The following is a 7913-nucleotide window of genomic DNA, read 5'->3' as shown; positions in this document are numbered from 1 at the left end:
CTGAGGCAGGAGAATGGCGGGAACCCGGGAGGCGGAGCTTGCAATGAGCTGAGATCAGGCCACTGCACTCCAGCACGGGCGACAGAGCAAGACTCCGTCTCAAAAAAAAAAAAAAAAAAGAAAGAAAAGGAGAGGTCACATGGGAGAGGCATTGAAGGAAAAATTATTTGAATTTGGCAACTGCTTGTGGTGCGGGGCACGAGAGGTGGAGGGCGATGAAGTGCCCCTACACACACACACACACACACACACAAATAATGTGAACAATTTTAAATTGCTTTACTTTAGGAGATCATGGATTTTCCCGGGGGAAGGGGCTGCGAACTTACCTGTTTACCCAGCCAAGTTAACAATACTCTGCATTGTTTACCTAACGCAGAGTAGGTACTGAATAACTACTTGTCGCACGGATGACTGCATGACTGGATGCACCCCATTCCACCATAGTCAGATGAGAATTTGCAGAGCCAAGCCCCACCTGGGAGGCATGTCAGTTCTTTCCAGTTCTTCTCAATTATGGCTCTGCAGTGAGTATCTTTTGTTCATCAATTCTTGACTGCACATCTTGATTATTTCCTCAGGATATTTTCCTAGAAGTGGGATTACTGGGTTGAAGGGGATGCACATATTTAAGACTCTTGATTCCGAACCCCTCCAGCAGTATAAAAATGAGTCTGCTTCCCAGCAAGCTGGCCCAAACAGGCTATTATCAGGCTTAATTTTTATTTTTTATTTTTGTGTCCTCTTGACAGAACAAAAATCGTATCTCGTTTGGTTTGCATCTCTTTCGGGACTAATTAGATCAAGATTGAACTAGTTTTGAAGAAACACTCTAAGGAGTCCAGAGAAATCCTGTGTGGGGCAGGAGATCCATGAAACGAGGCACATCCCGCCCACTGAGGTGAAACCAAAGGGCGTCTATTGTTTGGTGTGATTTAACCTTAAGATGGAAACATCTGAGCCTTGCTTGAGAGGCTTCCCCTGAGCAAGGGCTGGGGGTGGGGAGCTGTGACTTATCAACTTCCCTATGTTTATTTTCATTTCCTGATGCAGAGTAAATCCTATAAACAAATGAAAAACCTGTGGACTTATATTTAAAGACTACAAGGAAAAGGGGAACTGGGCAAACTATTGCAACTCAAAAGTCGTGGAAAGGCAGGAGGGGGAGTGGGGAATTTAGAAAGATATTTCCAAGAGATGGCAGATAGGTCCCTGGGGGTCTGTGGCCAGGCTGGAGAGGGAGAGACCGAGCTAGAGGCTGTGGAAAGCTCTAGAGACTTTGTACTAGAAAGGCTGCTGTTGGTTGCAGAGCTTACATGGCCAGGGATCCCCGAGGACCTGGAAAGGGTTTTTAATGGACTTTTGAGAATCAAAGTGAACTGCCAGGGACAAACAAGAGTGGTGAGGAAATGGAGGCAGTCATGCAACTCAGGCTGGAAAATTGCTCTAGGAATGGCAAGAAGGTAGCTGTGGCGTTTTCCAAGAGAAGAGGTTGGTGGTCAGCTGGGAGCTTTCCTTGACTACGAAACAAGGAAGACTTCTCCCTCATCCAGAGCCAGTAGCTGTCCCTGCTCTGCACTTAAGCACAAACCGTACCCAGGAGGATGACTGATTTACAAATGTTTACAGACAATTTTATTTACTAATCTAGCTCTCTCAACTAAATTTATAGTCCTAATTATAGTCATCAGCATTTTCTTGATAATAAACCTGCAAGATTTTATTTATTTATTTATTTTTTTTGGAGACAGAGTTTCACTCTTATTGCCCAGGCTGGAGTGCTGTGGTGCAATCTCATCTCACCGCAACCTCCACCTCCCGGGTAGCTGGGATTACAGCCTCCCGAGTAGCTGGGATTACAGGCATGCGCCACCACACCCGGCTAATTTTGTATTTTTAGTAGAGAAGGGGTTTCTCCATATTGGTCTCGAACTCCTGACCTCAGGTGATCCGTCCGCCTCCGTCTCCCAAAGTTCTGGGATTGAGCCACTGCACCCGGCCTACAGGATGTATTTTATAGTTGTTTTTTAAAACTTTGTGGAGAGTTTATTTTTTTGATTGCTTTAAGTTCCCTATTAAAGTCTTAAATTTAACAATTGGCTTCTAACAGTTTAGTAATCTATGAATATTTTGTACCGCTTTATTTACTCTTTTTTTTTTTTGAGACGGAGTCTCGTTCTGTCACCCGGGCTGGAGTGCAGTGACCGGATCTCAGCTTACTGCAAGCTCTGACTCCCGGGTTTACGCCATTCTCCTGCCTCAGCCTCCCGAGTAGCTGGGACTACAGGCGCCAGCCACCTCCCCCGGCTAGCTTTTTGTATTTTTTAGTAGAGACGGGGTTTCACCGTGTTAGCCAGGATGGTCTCGAACTCCTGACCTCGTGATCCACCCGTCTCGGCCTCCCAAAGTGCTGGGATTACAGGCTTGAGCCACCGCGCCTGGCTATTTATTCTAAAAGGGCTTAAAGTCAAAGAAAAAATGAGTATTCCTTAGAGGTTTAAATGAGTGATTCAAAACCCTTTGAGGTTATGGATATGTTAATTACCCTGATTAGATCATTGCACATTGTGTGCCTATATCAAAATCTTACATGGTACCGCATAAATATATGCAATTATTATGTGTCAATTAAAAATAATAAAAGCAGAAAACTCCAAATAAAATATTTAAAAAACTTGTCACACTTCAAAGTCACTTGACACATTAAAAAATAGTTTTCTCCGGGTTCACCCTTGAGAGGTGAATTTTATGGAACTGGGGCAAACCCAGAATCTGTATTTTTTTTTTTTTTTTTTTTTGAGACGGAGTCTTGCTCTGTTGCCCAGGCTGGAGTGCAGTGGCGCCATCTCAGTTCACTGCAAGCTCCGCCTCCTGGGTTCACACCATTTTCCTGCCTCAGTCTCTCAGAGTAGCTGGGATTACAGGCGCCTGCCACCATGCCCGGCTAATTTTTTTTGTATTTTTAGTAGAGACAGGGTTTCACCGTGTTAACCAGGATGGTCTCGATCTTCTGACCTCATGATCCACCCGCCTCGGACTCCCAAAGTGCTGGGATTACAGGCATGAGCCACCATGCCCAGCAGAACATGTATTTTTAAAAACCACCTAGGTAATTCCTAAATTGCTGCGACAAAGACCAGTTTGAGGAACTTGTGATCTAAATGCTTATCTATATTTTGTATGTTTTTTTTTTTCACATTGAATATAAAAAATATAAGGCTGGGCACGGTGGCTCATACCTGTAATCCCAGCACTTTAGGAGACTGAGGCGGGTGGATCGCTTGAGCTCAGGAGTTCGAAACCAGCCTGGGTAACATAGTGAAACCCCATCTCTACCAAAAATACAAAAATTAGCCGAGCACAGTGGTGCATGCCTATAGTCCCAGCTACTCCAGAGGCTGAAGCAGAAGAATCCATTGAGCCTGGAGGGTGGAGGTTGCAGTGAGCTGAGATCACGCCACTGTACTCCAGCTGTGGTGATAGGAGTGAAACACTGTCTCAAAAATAATAATAATAATAATAATAGGAATGCTTGATGAATTTGCCCGTCATCTTTTGCAGGAGCCATGCTAATCTTCTCTGTTATGGTTCCAATGTTCCAATTTTAGTATATGTACTGCCGAAGCAGGCACTTTGTTTTTTGTTTTTGTTTTTTTTTTTGAGGCAGAGTCTTGCTCTGTCGCCCGGACTGGAGTGCAGTGGCCGGATCTCAGCTCACTGCAAGCTCCGCCTCCCGGGTTTACGCCATTCTCCTGCCTCAGCCTCCCCAGTAGCTGAGACTACAGGCGCCCGCCACCTCGCCCGGCTAGCTTTTGTATTTTTAGTAGAGACGGGGTTTCACCGTGTTAGCCAGGATGGTCTCGATCTCCTGACCTCGTGATCCGCCTGTCTCGGCCTCCCAAAGTGCTGGGATTACAGGCTTGAGCCACCGCGCCCGGCCAGGCACTTTGTTTTTTAATGGTGTTCAGAAGTGACAGTTTTCATTTTAATCTTTTTTTTTTTTTTTTTTTTTGAGGCAGAATTTCACTCAGTTTCCCAGGCTGGAGTGCAATGGCATGATCTCTGCTCATTGCAACCTCTGCCTCCTGGGTTCAAGGGATTCTCCAGCCTCAGCCTCCCAAGTAGCTGGGATTACAGGCACCCACCACCATGCCCAGCTAATTTTTGTATTTTTAGTAGAGACGGGGTTTCACCATGCTGGCCAGGCTACTCTCAAACTCCTGACCGCAGATGATCCTCCTGCCTCGGCCTCCCAAAGTGCTGGGATTATAGGTGTGAGCCACTGCGCCCAGCCTTTAATTTAAACAATTTTTAAGTAATGGAGGCCAGGTGTGGTGGCTCACATCTCTAATCCCAGCACTCTGGGAGGCTGGGGTGGGAGGATTGCTTGAGAATCAGGAGGTGGAGGCTGTAGTGAGCCATGCTTGTACCACTGCACTTAGGCCTAAATAACAGAGCGAGAAATAAAATAAAATAAGTATAATATAAATTAGGCCAAGTATGGTGGCTCACGCCTGTAATCCCAGCACTTTGGGAGGTTGAGGCGGGCGGATCAGAAGGTCAGGAGTTCGAGACCAGCCTGGCTAATATGGTAAAACCCTGTCTCTACTAAAAATACAAAAATTAGCCAGGCGTGTTGGTGGGTGCCTGTAATCCCAGATACTCTGGAGGCTGTGGCAGGAGAATCACTTGAACCTGGGAGGCAGAGGTTGCAGTGAGCAGAGATCGCGCCACTGCACTCCAGCCTGGACAACAGAGCAAGACTCTGTCTCAAAAAAAATAAAATAAAATAAATATTAAGTCATGCTTTGCATTTCTGGAAAACATTCCTTTTCTCCTTCCTCCCCACCCACAGTGGGCTTCCACTCACTGGCCTCCTTTCAGTCCTTACCTAACCTACTGTGCTGTTCTCACAGTACCTGAAACTCTCTTCTGGCTTCCTGTGATTCCTGGCTTTCTCCTCTCCTCTCTGGCAACATATTTTCGACTTTCTTTTGTGAATGACAATTGGCAAGACTTTCTTCCTTTACTATCTTTCAAAGCAAGCAACGTTGCTGCATAAGGTGTCCTAGAAACTCTGGGGAAGGGTTCTAGGGCCATGTTAACTGCTCCCATCATTGGTGTCTAGGTGCTTGGATTCTCTCACCATTTCTTTGAGAGGCTTTCCAGATCCCCTCATGTCAACTGCCCACTAAGCATTTATTCTCGGATGGCCTACAAAGCACCTCAAACTCAGTATTTCTCAAATATTAAGTTCAGTTCCTATCCATGTTTGCCTTCTGTGCCTCACAGCTTAGAGAATAGCTCCGCCCAGTTACTCAAGCCAGAAACCTGGGGGTGTCCTAGTCATCCATCTAGCGCCACTGTCCTAAACACTGGGGATACCAGAGACTACAAATAAGTATCCCTGTCCTCGTTGAGCTTATGCTCCCGAGGAGGAAGACAGACATAGCAGTCAGTCCCTACACCCAGTGACGCCAGCTCTGCAGCAGCGCTGCCGCCAGCCATTCGGCCTCTCCAGCTCCTCAGTACAATCCCCGCATCCGCCTCACCCCGCCAGTTGGCCTCCCTCTGCTCTTTTACTCCCTTCAATCCATTCTCCCACAGCAGTGGTAACCTTCCTTGTTTTTCATTTCTTTTTTTTTTTCCTTTCTTCTCCTTTCCTTTCATTTCTTTCAGATACAGTCTCGCTCTGTCACCCAGGCTGGAGTGCAGCGGCGCCATCTCAGCTCCCTGCAACCTCCTCCACTTCCCAGGTTCAAGCGATTCTCCTGCCTCAGCCTCCCTTATAGCTGAGATTACAAGCACCCACCACCTTGCCCAGATAATTTTTTTGTATTTTTAGTAGAGCCAGGGTTTCAACATGTTGGCCAGGCTGGTCCCGAACTCCTGACCTCAGGTGATCCGCCTACCTCAGCCTCCCAAAGTGCTGGAATCACAGACATGAGCCACCGAGCTAGGCCAGGAGTGTAATCTTTTTAAAGCCAAATCTTTTTTTTTTTTTTTTTGAGACGGAATCTTGCTCTGTCGCCCGGGCTGGAGTGCAGTGGCCGGATCTCAGCTCACTGCAAGCTCCGCCTCCTGGGTTTACGCCATTCTCCTGCCTCAGCCTCCCACGTAGCTGGGACTACAGGCGCTCGCCACCTCGCCCGGCTAGTTTTTTTGTATTTTTTAGTAGAGACGGGGTTTCACCATGTTAGCCAGGATGGTCTCGATCTCCTGACCTCGTGATCCGCCCGTCTCGGCCTCCCAAAGTGCTGGGATTACAGGCTTGAGCCACCGTGCCCGGCCTTAAAGCCAAATCTTAACTAGCCTCCAGCTTTAGGCTCTTCACGCTTGCAGGATAAAGTCCACCCTTGCAAACTCGGGTTAAAAGATGGTACAAGTTCTGGGCCCTGCTGGCCTCTCCACGGCACCCCTCACCCTCAGGCAGCGTTCTCTGTGCAGCCATACTGAGTTACAGCCACGGTTCCCTGCACCTGCCGCCCCTCAGCTCCCTCCTGCCTCCCTGCCTGATGAACTCCTGTCACTCTGCAGGGCTCGGCTTGGATGCTGTGACATGCAGCCTCTAGAATGGCCCACAGTGACCCCTACCTCCTAGGAATCCCTTTCCCTTGAGTGAGCTGGATTTACTGATGCAATTTTGAATAATAGAACCTTGCAGAAGGGATGAGACATCACTTCTGAGATTAGGTTATATAAAGACTGTCACTTCTTTCTAAGGGCTCTTTCTCACTTGGATGGTCTCCAGAAAGTCAGCTGCCATGTCACGAAGTGCCCTGTGAGAAGGACCTGTAAGGAGGGACAGAGGGAGGCTTCTAAATGACAGCCTTCGAAGAACTGAATCCTGCTGGTGACCACGTGAGGGAGCTTGGACTTCGGTCCCCCAGTGTTGAGCCTTCAAATGAGATGGCAGCCCCAGCTGGTAGCATGACTGTAACCTCGTGAAACACCTTCAGCCAGAAAGCACCCAGCTAAGCCATACCCGTATTTATGACCCAAAGAAATTGTGAGATAATAAACATTTCTTCTCTTAAGATGCTATACCTTAAGCTACTTCGTTACACAGAGATAGATAACAAATACCACCTCTGGACCCCTGCCTACCACCATACCAAATTCCATGCCCTGAGTTCTAGAGCCAATGGGGTTTCCACCTGTCATGCCCAGCCCTTCACTGCTAGTATTACAATGAGGGCTTGCCCATATCTCTGCCCCCAGATGGCAGACTCTGTAGAGGAAAGAAGGAAGGAAGAGGGGGAAGTCACCACTTTCTTTCTCAAGACTCTGAGTCTCCATTCTGCTGCTGGCCACACGTTTATACCCACAGTGTCAACAGTGCCTGGCCCCGAAGTGCAGCTGCAACTTCACAAAGAGGATCGGGCCAGCCAGAGCCAAAGCTCTATGGCAGCCACCTTCCTCCACCTCCTTCTATTACACTTCCCTCCACCTCTCTCCATCTCCTCAGTCTTCTCGGCCCGCTCCCCCGACCCTTGAGCACCTGGCAAGCACGCACACACACAGGCACACGCAGGCATGCACGCACGACACCAGGCCCACAGCCTCCCTCTACACCAGAAGAGCTAGGTGGAGTCACTCCTCCCTCCTTTCACACACACCCTGGGGCCACGCTTTCGTGGCTTTTCTGAGTGAAAGGGGAGGTGGGGCGGGGGTGGGGGAAGCCGGCTCTGCCTTTGAACTGCCCAGTTCCTCCACCTTTATTTCCAGCTAACCACTGAGTGCCTGCAAAAACCAAAACAAAACAAACCAGAAAAACTACAAATGGAGCCCAAGCGTCTCTTGCTGCTTTCAGTTTCTGGAGAGCCAGCACACAGGTCACCCGCTATCGCCGCCCAAACCCTGAGGTCTGAGGCAGACCTATTCACACAGCCTCTGGGCGCTGCCTTTGGCTT

At 48.2% G+C, this 7913-nt stretch overlaps 1 long non-coding RNA gene and 1 other non-coding gene across 2 annotated transcripts; one reads left to right on the top strand and one right to left on the bottom strand.

Moving 5' to 3' along the window:
- The first annotated feature begins 908 nt into the window (after window positions 1–908).
- Window positions 909–7035, top strand: LOC113225297. The gene is made up of 2 exons (XR_003309957.1): window positions 909–1463; window positions 6724–7035. It is a non-coding gene; the product is annotated as an uncharacterized LOC113225297 (long non-coding RNA).
- On the bottom strand, window positions 3518–3619 carry LOC111532199. The gene has a single exon (XR_002728479.1). It is a non-coding gene; the product is annotated as a U6 spliceosomal RNA (small nuclear RNA).
- Window positions 7036–7913: the final 878 nt, after the last annotated feature.

Source organism: Piliocolobus tephrosceles, chromosome 10 (assembly GCF_002776525.5).
Source record: "Piliocolobus tephrosceles isolate RC106 chromosome 10, ASM277652v3, whole genome shotgun sequence".
Lineage (NCBI taxonomy): Eukaryota > Metazoa > Chordata > Mammalia > Primates > Cercopithecidae > Piliocolobus > Piliocolobus tephrosceles.
This window is presented reverse-complemented; position numbering and strand designations above follow the sequence as displayed.